General features: G+C 39.6%; 1 long non-coding RNA gene across 1 annotated transcript in view; it reads right to left on the reverse strand.

The window, feature by feature from the left end:
- Positions 1-439: 439 nt before the first annotated feature.
- The window catches only part of LOC138064247 (uncharacterized), a 119208-nt gene continuing 92796 nt past the window's right edge, over positions 440-26851 (reverse strand). The window contains exon 2 of the long non-coding RNA XR_011137523.1: positions 440-7262. This is a non-coding gene — a long non-coding RNA (uncharacterized lncRNA). The remainder of the gene's footprint in view (positions 7263-26851) is intronic.

The raw sequence follows: 26851 nt of genomic DNA on the forward strand, positions 1-26851 counted from the left end.
TTGTTCGCACATTGCTCCCATCTCCTGAAGAAATACAGCTATGAAATAAAGAGGGAACCCCCTTGCCACAAATAACCCAGTAAAAACATGTCAGAAATAAAATGTTAACTGGATTTGCATTGGTGTGGGTGATGAAATCATGACCTATTTAACTCCTCCAAGTAAAACAACAGGCAATCCCTGTCCCAGAAACTTTATTCTGTAAGTGGAAAAGAAGAGACATGAACGGGATTCTGATCTGAAGGGGACACCAGTGGGACAATATTGATCTATCACAGCTGCTGCCTAAGAACTACCAAGGTTGTCTATGAATATAGCTTTCTTGAGACTTACAGTCTACAAGCAGCCGCGTTCTTGGCTGACTCAGACAAATAAAATAATATTTCATCACTGTTCGCTAACAAGTGAAAGAAATAACAACAAAATATAAACAACAAAATATAAACCAGAAATGTTTATTTTTGTGACAAAACCTTCATTACATTCATTTTCTTCATTCATTCCCCCCTTAAGATTTAAGGCCAGTGCACATGCAGACAAAACATGAACAATTGTGGTTATAACTGTTGTGTTAACAACTCTTGCAAACTTATCAAAACTGTGATCAGAGAAAAGGTATTAATTAATGGACAATATTACCATATAGAATAAGTTGTGAGAGTTTTCAATGAGCTGTCAAAACAGAAGGGAAATGCTAAGGAAGTGTATTCACATTTCTGACAAAACCATTTGTAAAAAATTCTTCTTTATTTTTGCATAAATAGAACTAAACAACAGATTTTCTTGCCACTTCTAATCCTTCAACAGTTGAGAATAACTGTTTATGGTAAGTAAGTAAATGGAAATTATTTTCATACTGAATAAAATGAAGGTTGCATGAAACAAGGTTTTAAAAGAATTTAAATTTTCTTTGGAAAATTCATATGAAGATTAAATTAAATTCAGCAAGAAAAAATAATTTTCTTCCTGGATAGTTTATTAACCGCAGGCTCTAGAAGACAGCTTGAAAAAAAGAGTGTATGAGAACTGGAATGATTTATGACAAATGTGAACCAAAGTCACACAGAGTATAAACAAAACAGTTTTTATTACAGATCTGTAGATTTTCCTACTTTCTTTTAAGATAACATTGAAATTGCTCTTCAGACCCAGTCCATATTCTATTATACCTCTACAGGAGTCCATCCATTGACATCAGCGAGATTTAGATTAAGCCAAAAAAAGGAAGAAATATTAGTCCAGCTGTGACTTCTAACAAGATCACAGCTATTCCATCACTTAGCTACTAAGTTACAGAGATTATTTTGTGGCTATGTTCCACAGGGTATTGTGAGGCAATATCAAATATCAAATAAAGGAAGAAAGACAGCAGATAGGACTTGGTTTTTCCAAACCCGTTATCTCAAGAATGAAGCCTATTAGGTACTGAATCTGCAGATCTGGAGTCTGAAGTTTTCTGTTCTGGAGTAAATCTGTAGTAATACATTTCTTTTTAACAAAGTTATACTAGTTTAAAGCTAACGTGAGAGGAAAGAATTAGATCTGCCGTATGAAAATGACTTACCACATTTACATTTGCATACATATATTTATATACTTTAGTCTTGGATATCAAGCACACATACACGTATATGTGTTTGAAGTATTTTCCCTGTGCAAAGTATACAAGTATAGCATTATAAATTTATATGATCGATATATAGAATATAAACATGTATGCAAAATATTTATAGACCTATGTATGCAAGTTTATGTATAGCTAATATTTAAATGTATAGGTGTATGCACATTTTTGTTGTACATGTTTTATATATGTTAGGTATATTTTACATATGGTTGATAAATATGTAAATTACAACTATTTTTGTACATAGTAGATATATGTCATACAGATTATATACCGGCTTTTGTGTAGCTATGCACATGCTGCTATAGCTGTCTTCCTTTGCTTTCTGATGTAGTTTGCTATGCTGAGGTACAGCCTTTATAACCTAGATTACATAAAATAGTATCTATACTTTATATATGCTGGATTGAACAGAGGGCTGCGGTCGGATTTCAAACAGCTATCTCTATGTTTTGTTCCCAGCCTTGTAGGCTTTGATTGATAAACTTAAGCATATAAAATAAACAGCAAATGAGATCAAATATGTCATTCCAATACATTCACAGTCAGTCAGCGGTGCATTTCTAATGGCTTTGCATGCTGGTAAACTGTCGTTTGGTTGCAGCAGTTTACAAGTGACTCAGCCAAAGATGCCTGCACCCGGAAGGCTGGCAATTTCTACATCAGCGGGCTCTAAAACACACACTTCAGGCTCAGAAATAACTCTTCAGAGAGCAGCAGAGGACCAGGCATGGCTTTCACAAATCAATAACGGTGGAAAAGCCTGCCCAGGGCCCAGGCTATGCAACTGAGACACTGACAAAAATGTCAGGATTATTCCTACTGCTAAGATAACTATTGAAAATGAAAATTCAACCAGCTGCAGAACTATAACGGACGCAATTTTGCAGCCTTACCAAGATGCTTTCTTTTAAAGACAGTGAACCCAACAGTCATTTGTACTAATGCTACTTTACACTTATGGAGGGCAAAGGGTCCTTAATCTGGGACTAAATGACATTTACATGCACTTTAAAGTCCCTTTACAGACCTTAGAGGTATAAAGAATGGTTTAAGGAAGCCTTAATATAAACGAGCAGTTGTCTCAGGTCATTTCCTGAAGAATCTGAGTGGCTCATAGCAGTGTTGATTTATATACAAATATTTGGTTTGCAAGTGCATTGTATAAAATATGCATAGATAGCTACACAGACAGTATAAAATTTAACTCCACCTACTCTGCATTTACAAAAAAATGCTTTCCTTGCATAAAGTGCATTTTCTAGTTATACAGTTGTTGAACTAGTTCAGAGTACAGAAAATGTGCAAAGATTGTGCAAAGGAATGGGATCTTTTTCTGAGAGATATATTTTCCGCTGTAGATGATTTCAGTATTTTCTAAGCAACTGTTTATGCTAATATTTGGCTGAATCCACTAGAGATCGGTGACATGTTAATCCCCCTTTGAAAGCTAAATAGCCTAGGAGGAGGAGGAGGAATAGTACTGGTATTATTTTGTTTAGAATATGTATGTATATTTTTTTTAGTGAAATCCCAGGTGTGATTTAACAAAGAAAAGAAGAACAATTGTCAACTTGGCTTTCCAAAAGTAATGGTTTCTCACCCATTCAGAATTTTTGGATGAGTGTTTCTCTACCCAGAATATCTTCATGTAGGCCACTGGAAGATTCTAGTCTCCATACTATTCAGTCTACTCCTAAAAGGAATAGGTTTGTGGCCAAGAAGCCAAAAAAATGATTACTATGCTAAAACTGTAGCATTAAGGGGCTTATTTAGCTGCAGTAGACCAATAGCTCTTGGCCAGAACATTGCTGCTCGTAAGGTGGCATGTGTTACCACAGCTGTGGCATCTGGAGACAGGTTGCTGCAAGTTGTGCTGCCAGTGCTACATACCACTGCTCAGAAAGGGTATTTTACACCTTTGCACTGAGATCTGCACAAGTCACCTCACGAAAAGGGATTTTTTTTGATGTTGCTAAAAGTCTCTGCTAAATATCAGTCCCCCTCAGTCATACACAGGTATAGACAGAAGTCTGATTAAGGGTGTGCACTTTCTGGGTAGTGCTATTCCTTAAATTTCTTTCTGTGCCTTCTGAAAATCTGCACAGACATTCATGTAGGTCTCCTAGGGGTTTATATAGCTTTCAGAGAAGTATGTAGCTTAATGAATCAGATACAACTCCTTATATAGTTGGTTTCTGAAAGAAACTGATGGTTTTAGTTTAACCAACATAAGGGACTAATACAAGATTACCTGAGGGTATGAGGGACCTAGGACAGTTTCCCAGTTGCTAGGGATGGCCACATGCCCCGGCCAATGTGTTGTCTGCAAGAGCCTTACGGAGGCCCCTTCCTTTCACCTCTTTTGGCTCTGTTTTTGTGGCAAGGAGACTGAGAAGTGTGCTGGGTGAAGGCAGCAAAGCAGACCTGCGCTCAGCCTGGACCTCTGACTCAAAGTAGGGAGCATCTCCTACACCATCGAATCATGCTGATGAGGCAGCTGTTCTTCTTTCATGACTTGTCCTCACTTCAGATCAGCTGAGGTCCAACCAGCGGATACAGATGTGAGGAAGGAGCATTTCCATGAAGCAATCCTTGCACCTGATATTCTTCTGTTTTTTGAGAATGAAAATGCTTTGGCTTCCAGCCTCAGCTGTAAGTTCAGCATGTTGTCACAGGCTGTTAGAGGAGTCTGAATGGGCAGAAGGGAGAAAGCCGCTCTTACCTATGGTTCACTTCTTTGTATGTGGATAGTTAGTGATGGACTTGGGTAGCCGGACTCAGAGGTTTGACTGAAAGAGTTTTAAAGCAAATTAAAAGCATGAAATGTAACAGTTGAGATGCCTCCCAAATCCCCATGTAGTCAATAACCAACCTGAAACAAATTATCTAAAACAAAAGAACTATACTTAATCTCCCCTGGGCAATACTGAGGAATTACTTTTGCAGTCCTTCACACTGCAGGGATGAACACTTTTTTCTAATCATTTAAAAAACCACAGAAATAAAATGGCACTACTACCTAATCTGCCTGCAAACATGCACATGTACGCATGCAAGTAGATTTCTCAAAGTCTATATGAGAAAAAAGAAAAGTGGGAGAATCAGATAGCTATAAAGCTAGAGAAACGGAAGCTTCAGGAAAATCTTCTCTTTGCTTTTGGTGTTTCTCTGAAATGAAAAAGAAGCTGTCATTTCTTGCTTTCTGCTCCTTTACTTATAACCCATATATGTTATGTCAACTTCCTTTCCTGCTACTCGATTGCATAAGGCATCTCCTTCCAAACCAGCAAGATCCACATGTTCCTTCTAGCCGGTATAGATAAATCTCTTTCCTTTATACTTAAATAAGCTAAAAATATTCACTTCCACTTTCTTACAAAGTAATTTTCTTAAGGCCAAGATCAATGCAAACAGAAAATCATTTCAAAATCAAAGAAACTTTATATCAGATTATTTTCCCAAGTGAGTTTTCAGTAGGTGTTCTGCCTCATCGTGGGAAGAATAAGCTTTCGTTTTCTGCTTGCTGATCATTAAAGTGAACAGTCAAAAGCAGAGAATTTCAGTCTATATATGCACATACCGAGTGAGGTATCATCTTAAATATACAGTAGAACAAAAATAAGAGTGCTTCTTGAAGACAGCTCGGTTGGGTCCTACATCTGATGGAGTTTGAACTGTAAAGGGATACATTTTGAGTACAGAAAAAACTTTAATTCTAATCAGATCTGTAAAACTACTCTAAAGAAAACGTGCTTCTGAAACTCTAAAATCTAATTCTACTCTCTTGTCCAGCTGTTGTCTATTTTTTGTGAGACCCGTTGTGCACAACTTGTGTGACCAGCCTTAGGGGTGGCCCATTCCTCCAAACTGAATACCAAGTCCCCAAGGCAGTGTGTGAAAACAGGATTATCAAATTCACTTCAGTTAGGTGCAGCCTCTAATTAAATTGCTGAGAGAACAAAGAGGAAATACTGATGACCCAGGGTCTGGTCTCCCAGTTTTTCATGAAGGGGAAACAACTGAAGCAATAACAGGAACTGGTAGCTTGAACACTTTCTGGAAGTTATCCTTATCCTAAGGGAGGACCCAAGCAGGCAGTAGGCAGTAGGGCCTTCAGATGAGGACAATAGTCCTTCCTCCTTGTGGTTATGGTGTTGCTTGGAAAGTGAGATCCTGGAGGCTGAGATAAAAGGGGAGAAGAAGAAATGTGACTGCCTTGTGGGACGCAACAGAGCTCTGGCTCCAGCCGTGAACCAGGGCCATGCAGGATGTCACACCAGGAAAGCAAGGAGCTGGATCCCAGAGCATTCCTCTTTCAGGCAAGTGCACCCAAAACCAGGCCCATCAAGTCACCAAGCTTTCTCTTGTCTGCTCACTTTTCCATTTCTAGAAATTTAATGGCCTAGTTTGATGAGGTAGGAGGAAAAGGTGTTTTTCAGAATACCTGGTAATCAGAAGCCCCCTTGAATGTATGTTCAGACACCCTCAACACCAAGCCTTGCTCTTCCTAGGCAAAGACCTAACAACTGCTCTAGTGGGTGGTTATCTATTCAGTCATATGTTATAATTAATCTCTTGTCAAGAGATGGGTGGCTATTTTTCCCGAAAGTGCTCTTCTGAGCATGTAGCTGTATCCAAAGCTGATGCCTAGGAAACTTCCGTGACAACTGGGAAGATGACAAGGCTGAGGTACCCGGAGGCTTGGGCAGTCTTGGAAAAGTAGACGATTGCATTGCTGACAGGGAACCATGCAGGTTTTAGGCACCTATGTCTCAGTGTAGGCTTGATTTAGGAGTATTACTGTTACACATTTTCTCTAGGATATGGAGATGTTAATCTCCATCTCTTTTCTGCCAATAGGAAGGAGACATATCTTCTGCTGCTTGGGATTAACATCTGGCTTCACATTAGCTCACTGTTGCTGCCTCATCTTGCCAGACTTCCTCAGTTTTTAACCACTTTTCACAAGCATTAGCAGAAAGTGAAACTGACCCTTTTTCACAATATCCTTCTGGAAACAACTATTTTTGTTATTGTTATTTTTGTTATTGTAATTATTATTGTAATTATTACATCTTATAGAGAGCTGAGATAAATTTATGCCTTCATGGAAGTTACTGGCTGAACTTTCAATACCAATTTTTTTTCCTTCTGGTTATAGTAGGAGTCTATATACAGAGAATGGCCACAAAGGGAGACTTTAAGAAAAACAGTGAAACAAGGAAGGCTCTGATGGCCAGGAAGCTTTGACCTTTCTTCTCAGGCAGTCTCCTTTTTGTTTATATCTGCGTTCAAATATGTGGTCTACAATCGATTGTGACTTGAAGGATTCTAAGAGGTGCTTAGCAGCATGCATGTCTTCGCAAGTGTCTTCAGACGTGAATGCGCTCTTTCATTTTTCATTTTTCTCCCCAAGCCTATTAATGCATGCTGCATTTTGGATGCATGTGTGGATGAACAGAAGGACGTATTTTGTATTTCAAGTGTTGCAGGGTAAAACTTTGACATGCACTGTCAGGCACAGTCTGTTATATCTCGTGCTTCAAATCATTTCAGGTGCCAGCACCAAAATCAGTGAGTCAAATGTAGATTTTATTTCATTATAAATCCCTTGTGCCTGTATGTACTGTTTCTAAAAGAAGAGAGAGAGAAAGAAAGAGAACAAAAACTCTAAATTTAAATCAAAACAAAGTATAAATATCATTTAGAGGCAACTGGAAATGCAGAAATTATGTGCTGAGTCGTCACTCTGAGCTCTGACACAGGCTGACGTTCAGTACACATCATAACACTCAGAGCTGAAAAACACACCTCAATACAGTTAATTGAAATGAGAAAGAAGAGACTGCAATCAAACACATCTCACTCATAGTTTAAAGGATGATAGGACATATTTACTCGGAATGACATTTACTGCTGTTTCTATAAAGGGGGAGGGGGTGGCAGAGATGGACCTTTAGCAATTGCAAAAGCCCACACAATATAAAGGCCCTCTTTTAGTTAACATGTTGTCAGTCTTTAATGACTAGTGGTGTAACAGCTGGTTTTGATGTCATTTCTTTTGAGACTACTAGATTACAAGCCGTTTATTGCATTCTTCTCCCCAGACTGCTCCCTGGATACAGCCTAAAGTCAAGAGGTCAGAGGTCTAAAGCCAGGAGCTAAAGGATTTGTCATCATTTAACAGGTCACTTGTTGCTATGTACTATGCAAAGTGGACAGTGCCTTGGAGCCTACCAGAATGGTATGATACACTTTATTTTCCACATCTCCACAAGGTACGATCCTGCTGCAGAAGCAACTTGCTTACTTGCAATCATCAGTTTGTGCCTGGGCGTGCGTGGGAGGAAGGCACATACAACCAAATACGGCAGCAAAATGTCCTAAATCAGCCACATGTTATAGATTGCCCAGGCCTGCACTCAGGATTCAGATACAAATCTCAAAAATACAGGCAGTGGTTGATATTGTATAAACAGATAGGGCAGATTGCTGGCTGCTGTGGGTTGTTATAGCTTCACCTCTAGTTCCACTCTCAGGTAAATGAGTGCAAATGGAATAGCAGAAGCGTTTCTGATTTCTGCACTGATAGGAGCCTGCGCATTGTATCTGATCATTTCTATTGCTCTTCACTACATGGGAGTGGTTGCATTATGATCTCTTTCTGTGAGTCTGAAAAAAATTTGGCTTATTTTATCCGCAATTAGCAGCCAATGTGATACTGTTGCAAATTGTATGTAAAAATGGGAAGACTGATTTGCAAAGGTCTGAGGAAACACAGCTAACTTCTAAAATATAGGAACTGGATTAAGGGCCTCTTAAAAGACTGAAGGAAAAATGGCACAGTTTTTTCCTACTGCTACAGTGAAGAATTTGAAGCTCCTGTAATGTGGCTAGTTGTGAAGCTTATTTTTGCAAAGAAACTCCTTTTTGGAGGAGAATTATATTCAGCAAAGAGGTAGGAATGTTCATATTTGTAGAATCTTTGTACAAATCGTATCTTTTAGCTATCAGATGATCTATTAGGACTAGAGATTGTCTCTAGTCCTAATAATCATGATCCTTTATGTGTACAGACCAAAAGAGGTTCATCTTTTGCATTTATAATACAGCCAAAGAATATACGCATACTAAACCGGAAACTGTCATTCAGATACCTTCTAAAGATAGACAGCAAACCAGTCGAAGTCTGTGGCTTTCTTTGTTCCTTCATATCGTCAGTATTGTGGACTTCGTAAGACGACTAAGCTTAAGGTCAGACACTCTCTGCAAGCTCATTGTTGTGAATGGACTTTAATAAAGAAAGAAATTATTGAAACTTTCAGCCAAGGACAATTTGAGCGTACATTCTGCCTTGAGACAATTATGTAATTGCTTTTTGAAGCTGAACTCTCGCAGTGTTAGGTTGCTTAGTTTTTCCACCGTAGGTAAGCCATTGCGGCTGCTGAAATTCTGTTGGGCACACCTGAGCCCTGACCTGCACCTCCTTTCCAAGGTCATGCCCCACATTCCTGAAGCTGCACAGATGAGGAGGAGATGCAGTAGTCATCGTGGTCTTCTGCATCTCCTAAGGCAGGTAGGAACTTATGGAAGTCCGAATCACTGGCTGTAAAACTGGACTAGTTGACTGATGTTCAATCGCTGGAGCCCAGCCCAATATATAACTGAAGTCTATACTTTTTTATTTTTTTTTACATTTTTACATTTACTTTTAAGGATGAAAAGTACAGACGAGTCTTTTAAACTCCTTGGGATAGGAAGTGTGTGCTACTTCATGTCTGTACAGCACTGAGCAGAATGGCAAGCTAGTTCTGGATGTGGCTTCTGGATTGTACCGCTATAATATTGGATAATAAGCAAGGATATATTCTGGGGTCTCTGGAATCTCCGTCTTCAAAGCCCTGACCTCAGCTAGCTCAAGCTGAAGGCCACAATCTGCCAGCTAGTGACATCACACAGCTATTCTCTATGGATCAGCCGGCGAGAGGGCAAATTTGGAGGTAATTCACAAATAAATAGTGATGCTGGTGTCTTCCAGCCAGGGGGAAATATCCTGCCATTTCCGATGTTCAGGAATATTTGAAGACAATCAGTGTATTTCGTTAGAAAACAAAACGAAACAAAACACTGTCCCCTCTTGCCTCCCCCCCCCCCCAATTTGGGATCACTTGGATTTGGGCATTTGGGATATTCAGAATTCCTATCAGCTTTGCATTTGCATTGGAGGCAGTAACGATGATTACTCCTACCCTAAAACGCTAATGCTGCTCTTTGGATTGCGTTCAGAGGTACTCTTGGAGTTTAGAAAGAACTTGCCCTGTTACATGTTGTACGTGGAGCTTAGCAAGCTCAGGGACAGCAGAGGTGGTGGGGGGACCTATATTAAATACATTCATTCAGAGATTTTGTTACTGGCAAGGCAGCAGTGAGTGCTGATGGGCTGAGAGTGATAGTGTGAAGCAGCTTTCCCCTCCCCCAGCAGGCTCCTCTCTGCTGAATCTAGGTCAAGGAAGAAGAGAGCAAGTTGCTAGTCCATACAGCAGGCACTGTAGCTCCCCAGTGATGACTCTATAAATTTTCGAATCACAACAACCTCCAGAAAAAAAGGAATAATCATAAAGTGCATCTTATTTTGTCACAGCCGTGATTTTAATGCCTTCCATATGAAGAGATGTCAGCATTTCCATTAGAAAGCCAGCTTTTGAGGGGTTTGCAGAGCTCGGCTACAAAATATTTCCTTTGAAATGAAACTTGGTTTAAACCAACCAATCTTCTCATATGCTACATGCTACTGCAGTAACAGCCCAGCCATACATGTTATAAACATGCTACTGCAGTGTTTTATTCTTGGAATACTGAATTGTGATATTGGTGAAGAATATTTTGGCAATTATTAATAATGTGGGTATGAACAAAAAAAAGGGCGAGTGGCTGCTAACTGAGCAATTTTGAGGGTTTTGAATATGTCGGCTTTATTTTCCTTAAGTATGAAATCTTCTAATGGAAAAAGGTCCATTAATATCTATTTTTTGTCTATCTTTTTAAAAATGGACCTCTTTCCACTACCAATTCCTAAAATATAAGTACTCCCACTCTCAATGCCCCCCCTAAAGTCTCACCATTCACTTAATTATAAAGCCAGATCTTATAATCAGCATTTTCTATTGTTGCTAATGTTAAGCTATATATGATCTAATCTACCAGGGGCCTTAATTACCAATATGCAGAAACCCTTTTCTACTTCCTATATGTATAAAAATCAAGTTACTGTTAGAAATGTTGCTTTGGAGGTTCTCTTCTCCAAGTGATTAATATAAAGGCAGCAGGACAAGAACAGGGACGTATTTTCAGTTATTTGTGCTTTACAGAAAAACTCATTCTGAGAAAGTAAAACAAAGATGAAGAGGTGCCCTTTGCCAGATGAACTGGACTAGTCACTAGTGTGGCTCTGAACTAGGGTGGCTTTGCTTGCTCAACATGTTGAAAAATTCTGCTTTTACTTTTGTAAAATGAGGTGGGAGTAGGATATACTGTTTTACCGTTTCCTCTTTTGTTTTTGAAGGTATTTGCCACTGATGCATTCTTTCTGAAAAGTTTCTGAGCAGTAGTTTTCTGAACTCTAGTTTCCTAAACACTTGCTGCTGAAAAGAGATGCTGCTGAAAAGCAGTGTGTCAATTTTCCTTTGATTTTGGGAGGGTTCTGGTGAAGAACTTCCAAGAGCCTAAGTCTCCGATCAGTACCTCTTTCCTACAATGAATGAGCAGGTTTTAGGGAATTTCCTATAAACGAGGGTATTCTGCTAGCAGCTGAACAGAAAAATCAAAGAAAATTCGAAACAGGTCCTCACTCATTTGCTAAATACTCTCTTCTATATCCCATTGCTGAAGATGCTTCTAGGTATTTGTTACTTGAGTTTGTATTTTGTTTTCTAATTGCTTACTTTAAAGATTTAAAGTACATAAAACAAACCCTTGCCTGCCTTTCTTCCTCATACTTCTTTTTATTGGGAAATGTCCTTAAACAGATATGCTAAAACATGTTGGATCTGGATTTCCCAAATATACTGTATGCTAGCACTATGTGAGAACATTGTGTGCTAGAAGTTACGCCTTCCATGGAGTGAAGGAAAGAATGTCTCCATTTGGGGGGCAGATTGGCACTTCTAGCAAGTAGATGGAAAGGGACAGGGACAGGGACAGGGACAGGGACAGGGACAGGGACAGGGACAGGGATGGAAAGGGAAGGGAAGGGAAGGGAACTGAAGAAAAAGGAACCAAAATTTCTTTGGTTAGATATTGAAAGAGATTGTAATTAGATAAGGACGTTTAACTTTTAAAGTTTTCTTATTAACAAAAACTTGTTTGGCTATCATAGCAATGAGTTCCACATACTGAGTTGAATATCCAAAAGTATCATACGATAAAATGAAAATAATAGTTCCAAAACAATTCCATTCACAGGCTGACAGGGAACTCAAAGTCAGGAGAATTTTCTGTATGCAGCTCTAGCAGTTCAAATTTGAAGTATTTCCCAAAGAGAGTGGAATTTTATGTAGCCTAGCTCATATATATCCATCCAACTCAGTTCACAGATTTCAGAGGGACTGAAACATACAGTGAGTTATAAATTAAGAAGAGTCTTCACACTGCACACTAAAAAGTTGTTGTGAAGACAAAACAGGGAAACCCTTCTAACAAACGTGGTTTTGAATTTGATCAGTGTTACAATTCTGTCCTTGCAAAATAGTATTTAATGCTGCGTCACAGTTTCAAAAAAAAAATCTCTTTGATATTGTGAAATAAGTTATTTATTATACTTGCTAAATAATGATTTTTTTTGAAAGTGAGAGAAAAATCTGCCCCTTCTGTTGGAAACTAGTCAGAAAGACATTGGTTATAGAAAAGAAACTGTTGATTCAAAACTAATAAAATGCTTCAGTGGGATGCTTTTACATTTGCAGACTGATTTGAGTTTTATTATTTGAATTAAAACTTAACTACCAAGTTTTGAAATGACAGCTTCAAACAGACTTGCAACACTGAGGAAATTCAAACATAAAGCTGTAAAGCTGCATATTCTGGAGTACGTAGGTACATCTGGGTGGGTCTTCATCTACTCGATCCAGGTGCGTGTCAAAGGCACGGCCTATTTGTGCCTTTACGCTAAATTGCTTTGCTCGTGAGGCTTTACATCCTTTGACTTTCTTTTTGTTAGTTTACAACTCAACGTACAGATTTTAAAGAAGTGCCAGTTTTCAGCTAACTCAGGCATGAGTTAAGTGAGCCAGTATTTAAACTGGTGGGATTGACCTTCGTGTGCTTCTTTCACCGAGAAGAATTAGAGCTACCAGTAAGGCAGAGACACCTAAAGCGGTCTCACTGAAGGAAGCCAGGCCTCCTATTACCTCTGTCATTTAAAGTCAATACAGGCTGCGTATCCACCAACTGGCAGCTTTAATCAATGTCCATCATGTCCAGAGCAAATAGCCTTGAGGACGGAGCAAGAAACTAGACCACTGTCAGCACCCTTTGTCTCTCCCATATGGATAGGACATGATTCCACAGGATTAGCCAACAATTATGTGCTCTGAACTGATCAATTCAGTCAATTTACTGTGCAAAGTAAATTGATCCTCAAGAACAAAGGGATCTGTCAGCAGGGAGGTACCTGAGAAAGCAGCATGCCTGTGTAAACAGTGCTGTCCTTGCCCCAGTGTGGAGTGGCCCAGCGCCATATGGTGCCACTATGAACTTATTAACTGACGGATTAACTCATCTCAGCATTTGGGATCCCCAGTTTCCAGCTGTGAGAATGATTGATGGGCTAACTACTGCTTCAGTCTTGGAAGTTATTTCCTCCATTTAACAGAGTCAAGAAGACAGAAAATTGCCCCCTTTGTAAATGCTAATCTCACCACTCCTTCGAACACCCAACATAGCAATTTATTCCAGGCAAAGTCTTAAAATTGGTATAGTACACATCAAATGCATACTAATTAGCAATTTCTTTTGAAGGCTCCATCACTTATTAAGGGTCTCCTTTTCCATATGTTCATCATGCCCCACTTCACCCTTTAATTATAAAACAGCACTTTCTACTAATTGTGAGAAGGTACATTGTACCCGGTATCTGTATTAAAAACTACACCTTCTGAGGCCTAATTTAGGGTCAGATAGAAAGCAGACAGATAGGCAGGCATGAAGTCTTAGTGGCACTGTCCTCATTTTAGGCATATTCATTTTTATTCCCACTGGCTTTGCTGCTTAACAGAGCATTCCATGAAAAGGGGATTTCTTTTGCAACGGCAAACCCCGCTTCCTCTCTGTGTTGCACCAACACTGGTATGGGATGTTGGGCTTCTCACTACAGCTGAATAGGACCTCACTACCAAAAATTTTTTTCTTGGTGATTGGTACTTCTATGGGGAAATGTCAAAACCTTAAAATATAACATCTGTGGTTGATCACAGGATCTGTTGGTATTTGGGTCTGTGTTGGTTCAGATCATGATTATTCTCTTTTTCCCACGTCTAATTCTTTATCTGTTGTATAATGGGTCCTTCATTTTTAAAAGCTTGATGGTGTGTTACTTGTGGATATCATCACTCACATCAAAACTGTAGCATGAAGATGTAAAAAAGCTGTGGAAAAAATGCTCAAAGTCAGAAGCATACAAAAAATTTACATCTTCTTCTTGTTACAAACATTGAAATGTATTCTTTGTTTTGTTTCCTCTGTGCCAAGTAACTAGCCATAACCTCAGTAAGTATTTTTTTTTATTTATACCTATCATGATTAATAACTGGAGATAAATTATAAATAAACGGCCAAATTCTAAAGCAGATTTCACTGCTGTGGTATTTACTTTCATACGATCCTTGCAAGCAACTTTAGGCTAGTTTAGTTCATTATCTTTTGCAACACATACAGCATTTCAAGTCCCATTCAAAGTGAATATGTTGTTACAAAAAGAGAGAAACTATGTAATGCAGATTAGAACAAATAAAAGGTCCAGCTGCTTGCTGAAATTTATGTTTTAATGGTATCTCTATCATTGCTTAAAAGATGAATATGTCCTTCTGGTGTTGAATTAAAAGAAGATGATCAATTTAGAGCTTATGTAGGGATGGTAATTTATTTCAGGGAAAAGGAAACTCAGGTTCTCTTAGTCACTCCTCCGCAATGAAAGCAGAGCTTGTCTGAAGCCAGGAAAAAATATTCACTGAAATCTTTGTTAATGTTTTTAGTGTTTCTTTTTTCTGTGGAAATTTCATTTCAGTTGAGATTTTCCCATCAGTTCTAAGTGAGGAAAATGAAACATCCTTATCTTTAAAAAGGAACATGAAAGGAAGCATTATCTCGTTTCATTTCATATTGCAGCATTTTAAATAATTACTTCAATCATTAAAACTGAGGTTAAAACAGATGTTAGCACATATGAGTGCTGGCTGCCAGCAAGCACCGTGTTTGGGTTTGCTACCAACAGAAAACCACTGTACAGACATCCTGGCCAAACTTGTGACTCTTCCAAGAGCCTTAACTCATTTATACTTTTGAAATTTTTCTGTGTAAGACCAAGGAGCAACCCAGGAAAGCCAGAGTACGACTGCAGTAGCCTTTACCTTGGGGTGCATGAGCAGCGCAGCCAGAGGAGGCTTGCGCTGAACTTCAGAAGCCACAGCGAGACTGTAACTGGCAGCTAGTTTATTTTTATTTGGGTATCTTTTCACCACAAAGAGGTCTCTAGGTCACTTTTATTTTCATGTACTTTATAAAATGTTAACAGTGAGATTTATCTGCCGATCTTGCCGATCTAAGGGCAAGCCACAACACTTGGGGCAGATGTGTGTGGACCACAGGAAAGGTGAGACCAGGGTCAGACGCAGGGCTGCCTCATCTCAGTTGCAATCTCTTTCCAGCTTTGGTTTTGGTGTCCAAAGCAACAGCTAACCTCTCCCTGCACCAGCCACGCACAACGGACCTGGTCATGCGGACATCTTCTGGGCACTGGAAGATATCACTGGACACTGATTTTAGCGGGAAGCTGTAAAATGACTTTTCGTCAGGTTGAAACATCCCTGGTCGACTTTTTCAGAGCAATGTGGTTTGATTTCAACTAATTTCTATTCATTGTGGTGTAATGCACAATCTTGGAAATAATTGTAAAAAGGAACGGAATTATTTTAAATCTCTCTAATTGGAAATGACTTTTTAAACTAAACCTAGTATTTTACTAAGCCTAGATACCCATTAAACATGCATTAAATTTTCATTCTCAGTGCTCAAGTCCTTACAAATACACTGCGAATTCTAGAATGCTTTTTTAAAGCTCTAGAATTTCAGGCTGTATTAAAAGAATAGAGATTGAAAAACAAAGAAACAGAAGTAATTTACTTGGACTAGCAACTGAAGAAAAAAGTCCTTAGCTTGCTGGCTTGAGAAGCAGGTACATACTAATGGCTTACAGATCAAGAGAAGAAATGAGGAGCTCCTTTTATTTGTATATACTTATATGTATATGTAAAAAATCTTATGACTTAAGTCAACAACTTGAATTTGGGAGGGGGAGAGAGTAGCACATCGTTTCTTTGAGCTCTGAAGACTGACAATGCTGCATTTTGTTTGAAGTTCAATCATGGTTCAAAGGATTAAAGTATTTCTTACTTGTAAAAAATATATATGTGTAACACTTGGCTGGCACTTTATTTGATATGTCATGTCTGTGCCTGTGTGATTTGGGATGGGCCAACATTTGCAACCTCAAAAATCATGATTTAAAATGGGAACTGACAGACCCCTACAGTCCTGCAAGTGGTGATGTTATCATGAAGAAACGTAATTAAATTGTCTCTGTCAGGGAGAGATTTGGCCAATCATTCAGTGTACATCTTATGTGCAAGCATTTCTTTCATTAGCTATTAGCTTCATCATCTTTAGGTGCTTTATTTTCAGCTAGAGCATCATGCTGATCAAACTACACCTCTTATTCCTTTTAATTAGGAATGCAGCATCTTTCTGTTCTCAACTTAGGCATCTCTAAAGCATTCCTAAAATATCAGATCCTCTGTCAGCTGAGTTGAACAACAAGCTAATAATTATATTTTTCTTTCTAACAGGAGATCAAAGCTCCAGGAGAGGTGACATACGTCTTGGATATTCAGACTCAAGCTTGAAGGTCAATTGAACCCAGAGACATATGTTGCCAATTTTATAGCATAAAAGCTGCTTTTAAAAACAGAGTTCAGTTACATGGCAGTGCTTAGCTGCTGCCCCAAGTACATGTATATAGAGTGCTTTGCTAAGGTGTGCAGGTTTTTCCCCCCATGCACTACTATTCATTTGAAGACAGAAAAAAGAGCATGGAGTCAGATCCTAAAGACATCCAGAAGCCTAAATAGTTTTAAAATCAGATCACTATGTGTCTTTGTGGATGTGGGGTTAAGCTCTGTTTTGAAAATGTACAGGGATTTTTACAGGGAAGAATTCACGTTCGTTTTCTTACTCCTCCCCAAAATGTTACGCATCTTGCATACATCCAGGTGAGGCTTTGACCCTAGGTTATTAGCACTCACTGAGTGATTTCCCCCTTTCCTTCTCCCCACTCCAAAGCGCATAGCTTTTTTCCATTGTAGAACAAATCCCATCTTCCCGGATCCCAGATCCAGCGGAACTAATTCCCGTGTGTGGGAAGGTTTTGAGGGGGGGTTACAGCTCCTAAGTGCTGGCTGAAGCTGCTCCTGGAGAGCGTGTGATGCCCTGACGCTTGGTGTGAGAAAAGCTTCTGCTCCCGACAGAATAGTGGGGATGCGCAGACTCTTTTCCCTCATCCATCGTAGGATATGTCTGTTGAATCCCCGCCTCCCAGCAGGACTGGAAATAAATGTACAGCTGGATGCTTTCTCTTTCTCTTATCAAAGAATTTCTCATTGCAAGCAGCAGATCTTTTTCCAAAATAGTAACTATAATGGCAGTTACTATATTGGCAAAATGATACTACAAACAGCAGAAGAGTCATACGAACCATCTGAGGATTTTATAAGCAGGGGAAATAATCCTTAGGTGGCCATTGGAAGTGAACTGAGGACTGTTTTAAATCACCAAAGCAGCAAGCAGAAGGAAGGACATAAGCATAATCAGGGCAGAGGAACTAGCTATGTTTCCTACGGTAAAAGTCCAGATTGATGGAATGTGAAACTTTTCACATGAATTAGTGCAAGAGCATTTTGAGGGCAATGGTCCAAAGAAATAAAGCTTGTTAATTGGGGTAGCAGCAGGGAGAAGGGAGTGCTCCTCACCATGCTAATTGAAAAAGCAAACCCACTGATTTTATACACTGTGTTGGTCAAGAGCTTTCTATTATGCCTTAGTTTGTTTAAACATGGCACATCTGTGGCTCCAGTGCATCGCACACAGATGGCATCCCCTTTTTGTTAAAGCACTTAACAACAGTACTGCTTACTTGTCAGTCTGGATAACCTCAGATAACATGAAGAAATTGCTTACGTTACGCTTAATGACAGTTTCATTCATTACGCCACTTCATTTTTTCCCTTTATTTGACTTTGTTAGGGTCCTAAAACTCCTTTCATTTATAGGGATTAAAATGCCCTGGGAATAGAGAAGCTGCCTCAAATAAACAGCATGTCACCTTTCCTTCTCTGGGTGTGCAGCTCTCTGTGAAACCCTCTATGATACACTGGGGGCTGATGTCTGAAAAATGGGAGAAAGAAGCAGGTGGGCAGGAGGAAATGACAGAAGTCGGTGTACATATTAAGTGCTACTCATTAAAGTGGGTCCCCAGTGAATATGACCACTACACAGAGGTTAAAGGGCAGAGAATTAATGATAATGGCCTCAGCAATGACAGGGAAGCAACAAGTCATCTTCCCGCACTGGCCTTGATCTTGCTTGCAAGGGTCATTGCATTGTACACAGTAGCTTGTATAAAGCAGCTATGCTCTGGCCCCTGCAGTGGCTGTGTGTGGGTGCAATTAGGTTAAGCATTAGACATCATTATCCACATGGCACGGTGATAAGAGTCAAGCCCCTCTATCTGTGTTCTTACTTGCAAAAAGAGGGATAATAGAATGGCTGCAGTAGGGGGTTGGCCTCTGGAGACGGAGCCTTGAATCCTGCCGCTGGCTGGAGGAGCTTCCAGCTCAACGTCAATTAACGGAGGTTCTCATAGTCTCTAGTCATTTTTCTGCTATTGACTATCACGCACCACATATTTATATATACCAGATCCAAGCACATTGCAGGACTACTCTGCGAAGGGCCTGGCTTTCCTGATATTTGGTAGGCATTCCCCTTCCATGCCAGCAGAGTTTCAGCATGCACAATTTTCCCAGCAGCAGCCATCCTACTACCTCAGCCCAGACCCTTTCGTATGAACATATTACTGGGGTAGGCTGCAAGTTGCTCTTACCCCCACCACTCCATATGGACAATTTTACAGTTTGGGATTAACAACCTCTAGATATTTTGGCCACTGCTCTCTTTTGCCTGGAGGAGTCAGGGATGGAAATAGCTTGGTAATTTAAGCTATCTCTGTGCTTTCTTTCATTTTGATCCCCTTCTGAAGCACTTTATGAACCATCTCACCTCGCAGAATAACCCAGCTCTCCCTGCCTCCTTTGCCCCATTCCCTCTCTCCTTTGGCGTCTCACTATACCACTCATGCCCATCCCCTGAGTAGCTATTTCACTCCCAGTCTGTGCTGCCAGCAGAAGTGATACAGGTTAGAACTGGGGTAAGAATTATGGAAATAAACCTTAATGAAATGGATTAACCAAATTTTGAACATATATTGCATACTAAGATGATTAAGGGACTGGAGCATCTCTCCTCTGAGGAAAGGCTGAGAGAGCTGGGACTCTTCAGCTTGGAGAAGAGAAGACTGACAGAGGATCTGATCAATATGTATACGTATCTGAAGGGAGGGTGTCAAGAGGATTCTTCTCCGTGGTGCCCAGCAACAGGAAGAGAGGCAATGGGCACAAACTGAAACACAGGAAGCTTTGTCTGAACATGAGGGAAAACTTCTTGACGGTGAGGGTGACTGAGCACTGGAACAGGTTACCCAGAGAAGCTATGGAGTCTCCTTCCCTGGAGATATTCAAAAGCTGTCTGGACACAATGCTGGGTAATGTGCTCTAGGTGATCCTGCTCGAGGAGGGGGGTTGGACTACAGGATCTCCAGAGGTCCCTTCCAACCTCAACCATTCTGCGATTCTGTGATTTTACATCTAGAAATTGGAAAAACACTTTAAAATAACTCCTGAAATAAAGATCTCTTTGATGTAAAAATTGCATTAATGTAGGAAAGCATGATTATTTTGGATAGTCAAAACTTAGGGGTCCTGCCCAAAGTATCAGAAGAAAGCTGTGATAGTCTGGGTCTGAATACAGGTTTCCTCATATACCACCTACATTTCACCAAAATACCTTCTTTCCATACCAAAAGCTAGTCCTAAAGGCTCTGAGAATGACCTGCTTTATCTCTGCACTAGGGCAGTACAGTCTTTCCCATTGCAGCGTCTGAGTGCCTGACTAGCTCCTCTGGTTTGGAGATAGAACAAAGTCTGTTTGAGGAAAGCCACAGTGGAAATATGGGCAACATTTCCCTCCCTCTCTAGCTCTGCTTATGAGAAGAGGGAACAACTTTAGTTTCTATCTGAAACTCTAGAAGTGGCCCCATTCTTACTCTGCATCCAGAAAGTGTCTTTCTCTCATGAAATGGAGATTTCTGCCTGTTCAGCACTGGGAGTAGGAGGGAGAGCGGGAGGGTGGAGAGGACTGTTTTGTAGCTGGTCCTTGTGGACTTCCAAGGGTGAATCCAGGCTGAGAAGAGTATTAATTCTAAAGAAAAGTAATAGAAAAGTAAATACAAAAATGAGCATAGGCTTGCCTCTGAATCCTAATATCTTTATCCTTGGGGATTTGGATTCCATTACAAATATTAGCAAAGATCAAGGGCATTTTATTTTAAGGGCAAGTCTAATTGGAAAGAAGTTAATTCTACAAAAGTGAAAGTCAGCTAAAGAAATTAAAATTGATGTGAAGTCTGCAGTAGAGGTGTCAGATCCTTTAGGATTCTTCCCACACGTGAATCAAACCTCCGTCTTCAAGGGAACGCTCATATCTTCTAACCCCCCAACCCACTCTTCCCTCTAGTCCTAAATCCTCACAGCATTTCCCATGCACGTTTTGCCTTTGATGTTCTTGAAGATCTTTCTCTCCTCTTCCCAGCATTCTCTTTTGGGGACCCAGAAATGCTCTCTGCCACCTATCTAGGCCACAGAAAAAAAATGGGGAGCTTCTTTCCCTTTGAGTATATAGCTGGTGCCTGTCAAAAGTCCAGTTTCTCTCCTTTCACCATTTTTTGTTTCCAGTGGGGAAATGCTTTGACACATGGCAACTGCTGGCTTTTTAATACAGATTCAGTATGCCTGACAAACCACACTCTACCTCACAGTCATAGAGTGGTATCCAAGGATAATTCCTTAAGAAAAGCTTCAATAACAAAAAACCCAGGAAGTTTAACTCATTTTATAGATTTATGATTTTTACTCCTGCTCCTCTTCATCAGTTGTTGAACTTCTGTATTTTTATGGGCATAGCAGCAAATAAAGATAATTTTGTCGTACAGATGGATCAGACTACAGGCAAGAGACGCAGGGGGCTCAGGGCATGATATTAACTTCAAATTTCTTTTTAGCTGGTTCTCTAAACAAGGCTCATGTGATCCCCTTGTGTGAGCATGCACTCATAGATGTCTGTATGTGTGTGAATGTCTACCTGCCTAATATTCTTTAGAATCTTTGGGCCAATTTCAGTGAAATTGGACAGAAGGTATGGTTTGAAGGCATTACATTTCTACAAGCTTTATGAGAAAACAGGTATTGCCATATGCTTGCCTTGCTCTAACTTTGCTCACGAGGTGACCACTGCTGAGAAAAGAATCCAGAAAGCTGGTTCCTTTGCCTAACCTTGTACAGCTGTTTTTATGTTCCTAATAAACAGCTGGGCAGATGAAAGAGACCCTGTCAGCATCTCTACTGAAGTAGAGTTTGCACTGATATACAAATGAGTGTTGGTACCAGCTCTGTCTTTAAATGCTAAAGTGAAAATAATTATTATATACACAGCAATTAATATCAACAACATAAAGACAATTTTATTTTGTTGCCCTCAATAAAAAGCTCCATAAAACTGAAAGTATTTAGAAGCAATTTTGAATAGAGAAACTGAAGAGGGACATTTTAGCCCCAGAATTAACAATTCCTGTAATTGTGCTAGCAGGAATATGTAACTCCAAGATATCACAGGAAATATCTGCTGTATAAAAATTGAAATGAATTACATTATAACTGATCAGTTGGAAAAGTAGCAGCTGACAGAAATATCCAAATCCAAAGGTGTAGTATAAGTAAAACGAAGGACCCACATCACTTCTCAACAAACATTACCTGGGTGAATGCAGACCTCTTGATTTATCAAAAAAACTCATGTGAAATAAAGATATTCTCAAGATGGACCAAGCAATATGCTACAAAACCAAAAATAGCTAATTATAAAGCTAATCTGATCACTAATTTGAAAGTGAGAGCAAAATGTTTCAAAATTTTCTCTAGAATGAGAAATAACTAAGAGCAACAAAAAAATGCAATGATATTCAGAGGCTGCAGTTACAATGATTTTAGCAAACATCAAATGATGTTTGGTATTTTCCCTGAAACCTGGAGCAGTCTTTCATTTACAAGTACATTCCTAACCCTCAATATTGCAGGGAAAAGCAAGCAAACACTCTGGGCAGAAGGAAATAATAGTTTCTGAAAACAAAACATCTGAGTGTTAAGCCAAGGTCTGGTACATGAGTTCTGACAGAGTTAACAGTGTAGAAATTCATGTTTTATATACCCAAAATATAAATTTTGAACTGATGAAAGAGTCATTGATTTTGATCTTTTAAAATGTTTATGATGTGGACTAGAGAAAGGCGGACACAGTTTTGAAACTTCATTTCATAGATGTAACATTTACCTTGACTCAGCAAACCACTTTTATGACACACATACTTGTACTTGTGCTCATCTCAATCCCTACTCAATAAACAGATCTCTTAAGAATGTGCTTATTTTTGATCGTTGAAATCAATGGGACTATTTATATCCTGTAGATTTGCATTTGTTTAGGTACCTTATAAAACTGAACTGATTTGAAGATCCATTAAGCTCGCTATATATATCCTATGCTTCCTTAATTTACTAGCTGTTATATCTTCCTCTCTTGTAGCATCCACGTGTTTACATGCTGGTAACGCATTATAAGTATCACCTATTGGGAGCTACTTTGCTTATGCTTGTGTTAAATTAAAAGCCATAAGCAGGGAAGAATCAAAGATTGACCAAGGAAGAGGTGATATAAGCAGATAAAAGGGCAGTGAGTTGGGGTTATGTTGGGGCTCTGTCTCGCTGAGGTTTGTGAAACCGGCTGCTAAAAATCCCTGCCCACTCTCCATTCCCCAGCCCCAGGAGCCCTGTCGCCCATACGGCTTGTCCACCCATCCTTCTCCGCCACTCGCACCCTGCCCTGGTTCCCTCCACCCCCTCAGCAGGCTGTTACTGACCTCGCACCATCACCCTGCATGGTGCTAGAGAAGGACCAAAGGAGAGAAGTCAAGAGGAAGAGGAGGAGAGACACCAGGTAGAAATAGTTGGTGATGCAGACAGATAAGCCTCTCTTGGGACCAACATTTTGTTTTGATGACTCTACCTGCTGCCAGGTTAAACTAGACAGAACAAGGACTGTTCTTCAGGAAGAATAAATGAGGCACGAAGTACTTAGCTCTTGCTGTGAATAGAATATTTTAACTGTCTGCTGGTATTTGTTAAAACTCTAGCAACTCACCTTACTTCCTAGGGCATACCCAGGGTTTAAACTATTGCAGGCAGCTCTAAAACATGCAACTGCTGTTGTGAATGTATGAACGGAGAGAAAAATATAAGCAGTGAATATGCCCCCAGGGAAGGCCATCTTTCTAGGTAACAGGGAGGCAACAAAACAGCATGAGTTTGCTCTTACAGGTATCTCTTTAAGGTATGGAATAGATAGGTAGGTTTTTTTCTTTATAAAAAGTGGATATTCTGCAGGTATTTCTGTTCAGGTACTATATCTACAACGAGGACAGGGTAGGCATGTGCTACCAGTTCAAAGTGAAAATTAGCACTGAATCAAAACGTTAAAAACAAAATAGTCTTGAATTCAAATTAAAGACAAAAACCTGTAGGTGGAATTTTGATCTCACCAAAATAAACAGGCCAGGATTTCAACGAATATGTTTATGGCAGCCTTTTTCAAAACACTCTCACAATATTTCTAGTCTGCCTGTGCATGTAGCTATCTTTAGAAAGAAACCTGCATATATGGGCCATAATCGCAGAGCCTATGAGAGCAGCCTGCTACAGTGCCGGCAGCTGTGTTGTCGCAGATAGGAGGAAGGGATTCAGGCCACCGGTTCTTCGGGGCTGCCAGACCACTGCTGGCTGTGGGATCACTTGGGGGAAGTAGCCACAATATCGAAGCTGCCACCTAGACATGCTCCAACCCCACAGAAAAATGTCTGTGGCTGTGCTTCTGCGCAGCCGCTGTAGGAGCTTCCAAATGAAACCCCAGAGAAAAGGTATTGGTGAGAGTGATCACCCGGGAATTTAGCCAGGTCATGAGGAGCAAATGCAAAATACCAGAGGACACTTTAAATGTCCAGGAGGGAGTAAGATCTTAATTTTACTTTTCAAATGAATGAACTTTCAACCCCCAGCAGCCTCTACCACCTCTTCACTACTGACTCAGCTGGAGGTTGTGCTACCTCTTGACACATCAATTTATTCAGTTCTAAGAGGTTTGCTATCTAAGACCTTACTGTGCCTGATGCAAGCAAGTTTGTGACAGCTGACAGGAGCACAGTTTGCAGTGTTACGTCTGCATGAAGAAACCTACTGCTGGAAATATATTTTTCATTATAATTTAGGAATATGATTCAAACTTAGGAGCAAATTATTAATGAACAATTATTAATTAATCTGCCAGGGGTTATATTTTTCCATGGTGCATCTCAGGAGACCCAGGCCAAGGAGGAGAAAGCAATGGTAGTTTTAATAAGGAGCTTATCCCGTTGATATAGGCCATGAAAGCAGAAGGAGCACAGGGAATTATAAAAGCAGCAAAGTAAGGATTGAGGCTAGCAGGGCTAAAATGGGATCAAGACTTTGACAAGACAATGTGAAAGATAAGTAAAGGAAAGATTAGTTGTGCTCTTCAGAACAAGGCGCTCCTGTTTATGGTGCTCTGGCAATGTATCTCCAAATAATATTTTTCATCAGAACTGCTGTCGTACTGAAGAATAGGCTGCTAAGGAGCCATCCATATATGCACATCTGTACACACGCATGTACATCTCAGGCAGGTTTTTTTGCACAATCTGGACCATTCCACATAGATCTGGCCTTCATATAAGTATGAGAAAAATGTGACCTGAACCTAGTTGGGTACCACAGCTGACTAAGATCATATAGAGGAAAGAAATTCATGAGCTAGAAATGTTTCACACTGAGAAAAGTTATTATGATGGCATCTTCTGGAATTAGACTCAAGTGTTATGGGCACAGTAGCATTGTACATACGCTGTAAGACTGTACCATGATAAAATCCTTTGGGGAAATTTAAATAATGGAACAAATTACTCTTAAGTTAAATGATACACTTTATAACCCACTTCTTATTTTAGAAACATTTAATAATATTAAATTACCTAAATGGCTAGGGAGGGCTATGCTTAGTGATTTACTAATTGCCAGCAGAGTCATTCCAAAAATGGAAACCCCAGATGAGCCCACCCCAATTCTGGCCCACTCAGTAATAGATTATGACTGCTCTGAAAAAGTTAACTTTCAAATATGTGAGAGCTGATTGTATTTGACATTGGTCCTAGTTGGAATATGCAGGGTAGCATCTGAGCCTCTCTGAAATTAATGTAAAAAATTCTTTAGAGTTGAGAGAATTTCTTATGAATTTAGTGAGATGAGGAAGCCGCCTACTAGAAGAAGTCCTCTCTGCTGCGGCTTCTTCCTGTACGTTCAGAAGAAACTCCAGAAGGCCATTACCAAATATAAATTGGTTCTGGTAGGAGGCTGGTTTTTTGAATTTGCATTTGGACAACTATCCAGTGATAGGATCAACAATACACTCCATCAAGTCAGTAGTTTGCTATTCATTTTTATAAAGGAAGTTCATATGTGTAAATTTAGGTATATAGCTACTTTTGTTTTTTTTGAATTAGGTCTGAAATCTTCAAATGAGTTCAGGTACCATTAACTTGTAATGAAAATATAGCAGTACAGGTAGTGACGTTACTACACTAGTAAGGTATATATCATATTGTTAACTAACCATTTAATTCACATACAGTTCTATACAGTACAATGTTAACTTAAAACATGATTTTCAGGTAAATTATGTATAATACATTTAGTTTATGTCTGGCTTATTTAAGAAAAATACCAGAAAGAACATATAATTAGAAAGGAACCAAAGGAATATTCTTATACTTTATACATTGTTTAAAATAAACAATTTGATATGCTTGAATAGTAAATCAAATGTTTTAGATGGGCAACCTGATTTTCTTTACCTGTGAATTCTGTTCTCACTTCATGTATAGGAAAAGATTTATGATGTAAAACCTAAAAGCCCTCCCCAGTGCTTTGTACGAGTATTTTGCTGGATAGAGCTCTAGACTAAGATTCAGGAAGGCTGTGCTGGCCTTACCCAGCTTGTCTTGTTTCCATGCCCATGCTTCAGTTTCTCTATCTTCGAAGTGGAGAGTAATTTGAGATTTGCATATCAAAACCACAAAATACGCACTAACTGTTACTGATATTACTTCAACCAACATGGATTCTTAAGTGAATAATGGAAAATGATTGCTACACTCAACCAGGTTTTCCATAACTTCCTTGGAGGATCATGATTGCCACCAGTGCTCAGGGGGCTGCAGAAGCATAGGAAACTTCAACCTTCTTTTCACTGGGTTAGGACAGCTACCATTAAGCGCCTTTGGAAATACAAGCAGTGCTTAAATGGCAGAGATGGGCCTGCAGAAGGGGAAGAAGGAACCTCTAGTATGTCTGGGAGTGTTGATAGACTTGTGGCAGTGAATTA

The sequence above is a fragment of the Struthio camelus genome, chromosome W (genome assembly GCF_040807025.1).
Source record: "Struthio camelus isolate bStrCam1 chromosome W, bStrCam1.hap1, whole genome shotgun sequence".
Taxonomy (NCBI): Eukaryota; Metazoa; Chordata; class Aves; order Struthioniformes; family Struthionidae; genus Struthio; species Struthio camelus.